We start from the raw sequence: 3,475 nt of genomic DNA on the forward strand, positions 1-3,475 counted from the left end.
TTCTTTTTACACATATAATGAGAAATTGTTACAAGTCATTTTCATATGAGTTTTATTCCAAGTTAGTAAAAAGAGAACACAGTATAGCTGAAGAAAGGAAAAGAATTTCAACAGTGTTTATTTAAGCAGCTGTAAACTATCCAAATTTTGAGATTTTTTTCAGTTTCTACTTGGTATTTCAAGATCTATCCTGAACTACAAGAATAGATTTGATGCATTGAACACTAATGACCGCAAACCAGATGAGTTGTGGAATGACATCAAGGACATCATACATGAAGAAATCAAGAGGTCATTAAAAAGACGAAAATGGAAGTCAGAAGAGACTCTAAAACTTGCTCTTGAATGTAGAGTAGCTAAAGCAGAAAGAAGAAATGACGAAGTAAAAGAGCTGAACAGAAGATTTCAAAGGGCAGCTCGAGAAGACAAAGTAAAGTGTTATAATGAAATGTGCAAAGACCTGCAGATAGAAAACCAAAAGGGAAGAACACTCTTGGCGTTTTTCAAGCTGAAAAAACTGAAGAAAAATTCAGGCCTCGAGTTGCAATTTTGAAGGATTCTACGGGGAAAATATACAACACAGGAAACATCGATAGAAGAGGGAAAGAATACACAGAGTCACTGTACCAAAAAGAAGTAGCCGACGTTCAGCCATTTCAGGAGGTAGCATATGATCAGGAACTGATGACCTTGAAGGAAGAGGTCCAAGCTGCACTGAATGCATTGGTGAAAAACAAGGCTCCCGGGATTGACGAAATACCAGTTGAGATGTTTCAACAAACAGATGTAGCACTGGAGGCACTCACTCATCTATGCCAAGAAATTTGGAAGACAATTACCTGGCCAACCAACTGGAAGAGGTTGGTGTTTGTACCTATTCCAAAGAAAGGAGATCCAACAGAATGCAGAATTATCGAACAGTATTATTAATATTGTACACAAGTCAAATTTTGCTGAAGATCATTCAAAATCAGTTACAACAGTACATCGACAGGAGACTGCCAGAAATTCAAGCCAGATTCAGAAGGAGGTGTGCAACAAGGGATATCATTGCTGATGTCCGATGGATCCTGGCTGAAAGCAGAGACTACCAGAAAGATGTTTACCTTTCGAAAGCCATTCGAATGTGTGGATCATAACAAATTATGGATAACGTTGTGAAGAGTGGGAATTCCAGAACACTTAGTTGTGCTCATGAGGAACCTGTACATACATAAAGAGGCAGTCATTCAGACAGAACAAGGGGATTCTGCATGGTTTAAAGTCAGGAAAGGGGTGCATCAAGGTTATATCCTTTCACTGTACTTATTCAATCTGTATGCTGAGTAAATAATCCAAGCAGCTGGACTGTATGAAGAAAAATGCAGCATCAGAATTGGAGGAAGACTCATTAACAACTGCATTATGCAGATGACACAACCTTGCTTGCTGAAAATGAGGAGGACTTGAAGCACTTATTGATAAATATCAAAGACCACAGCCTTCAGTGTGGATTATGCCTCAACATAAAGAAAACAAAAATCCTAACAGCTGGACCAATAAGCAACATCATGATAAACAGAGAAAATACTGAAGTCGTCAAGGATTTCATTTTGCTTAGATCCACAATCAGCACCCATGGAAGCAGCAGTCAAGAAATCAGACAACGCATTGCACTGGACAAATCTGCAAGAGATCTCTTTAAAGTGTTAAAAAGCAAAGATGTCACTTTGAAGACAAGAGTGCTCCTGACCCAAGCCATGGTATTTTCAGTCATCTCATGTGAGTGGGAAAGCTGTACAGTGAATAAGGAAGACTGAAAAATAATTTATGCCTTTGAATTACGGTGTTGGTGGAGAATATTGAATATACCGTGGACTGCCAGAAGAAAGAACAAATCTGTCTTGGAAGTACAGCCAGAATGCTCATTAGAAGCAAGGATTGTGAGGCTTCATCTCACATAACTTGGACATGCTATCAGGAGGGACCAGTCCCTGGAGAAGGACAACATGCTTGGTAAAATAGAGGGTCAGCAAAAAAAAAAAAAAAAAAGCAATGCTCTTGACAAAATAGATTGACACAGTGGCTGCAACAATGGGCTCAAACGTAGCAAGGATTGTGAGGATAGTGCAGGACCAGGCGGTATTTCATTTTGTTGTACATAGGGTTGCTATGGGTCAGAACTGACTGGATGGCACCTAACAACAACATTTGATATGCAGTTTTTTCCCCAAAGTTTTCAAAATGAAGGAGGAAACCAATAAAAATTGCTACAATTTAATTTTCTCCTAACAGCTATTGTCATGCAGTCAGCTGGTAGACTCAGTAGTGACCCTAGAAATATGTACAATTCTTTAAATTTTTAGGACACCTCTGAGGGACTGGACTTCTTCCTTTTGATTATACACTATAATTAATGGGCCTGATCCCCAGCCTATAGAGTGTACAGAGCTGGTGAAGAGAATCAAGAAGTAACTGTCATGTACCTGCATTTCCATTGGGTAGTCTGATATCTGTGTGTTCCATAACAAATGCAAATGTCGTCATAAAAAGAAAAAACTCTACCACACTGAGTCCTTCCTATTCTTATTAATTAGCTACATAATTATTAGCCCACTGTTGGAGTGAGACATCTCAGTTGTAGTAGATTAATCAAAAAATAACAATCATACACCAGTTTTCTCCAACTAACAATTGTCTGAGGAATCTATGACTAGGACTGTCCTCCAACACAACCTGAACGTGCCAGTAATATATACTCGTGTAAAAGGGAGCTCAGAGAAGCTATGAATACAGAAGGTAAATACTCATGGATACTGCTCAGTGGCATATAAGCATACATTGCACAATCAAGACTTCTAGTTTTAGAATTCTGTATTTAGTCTGAAACTATGCATACCAAAGGAGCCTTGGATATTAAGAGGAAAGGTTGAGAAAAGTGAGGATAAAGTAAATTACAAAGTAGTGGGATGATTTGAACTGAGGCGAAAGGAGATTGGTCATTCTTAACGTCTGCAGGGGATTGATTGAATCTGTCTTGGAAGCACATAATTTAAAACTAGATAAATATCATCATTTCTAATATGCTTATCGAGTGTTCGCTTCAGCAGCACACATATACTAAAATTGGAAAGATACAGAAAAAAATTAGTGTGGCCCCTTCAGAAGGATGACATGGAAAATTGTGAAGTGTTCCATATTATTCAACACCAAAAAATACATACAGTGAATTATTTTTTGAAATATGACTATTGATGCACTTATATAGAAGAACCCAAATTACACTTACTCTCTTGTGTTATCATGAAGCTTTCACTTCTGACATCAAAAATACTCAAAAAAGAATGTGTAGTCTAAAAGTAAAATGCCCTGATGATGTTTGAACACTGAAAGATTGGAGAGCAGAGGGATGGGAATCTAAATCATGAACAAGGCTGAGGGGATACATCTGCATGCCCAGTGGGAAGTTCATTTCAACACAGGTTACTCAAGCAAT

General features: G+C 38.1%; 1 non-coding gene across 1 annotated transcript; it reads left to right on the forward strand.

The window, feature by feature from the left end:
* Nucleotides 1-3,073: 3,073 nt before the first annotated feature.
* Nucleotides 3,074-3,183, forward strand: LOC111819985 (U6 spliceosomal RNA). The gene has a single exon (XR_002823555.1). It is a non-coding gene; the product is annotated as a U6 spliceosomal RNA (small nuclear RNA).
* Nucleotides 3,184-3,475: the final 292 nt, after the last annotated feature.

This window comes from Trichechus manatus, unplaced genomic scaffold (assembly GCF_000243295.1).
Source record: "Trichechus manatus latirostris isolate Lorelei unplaced genomic scaffold, TriManLat1.0 scaffold00023, whole genome shotgun sequence".
NCBI lineage: Eukaryota > Metazoa > Chordata > Mammalia > Sirenia > Trichechidae > Trichechus > Trichechus manatus.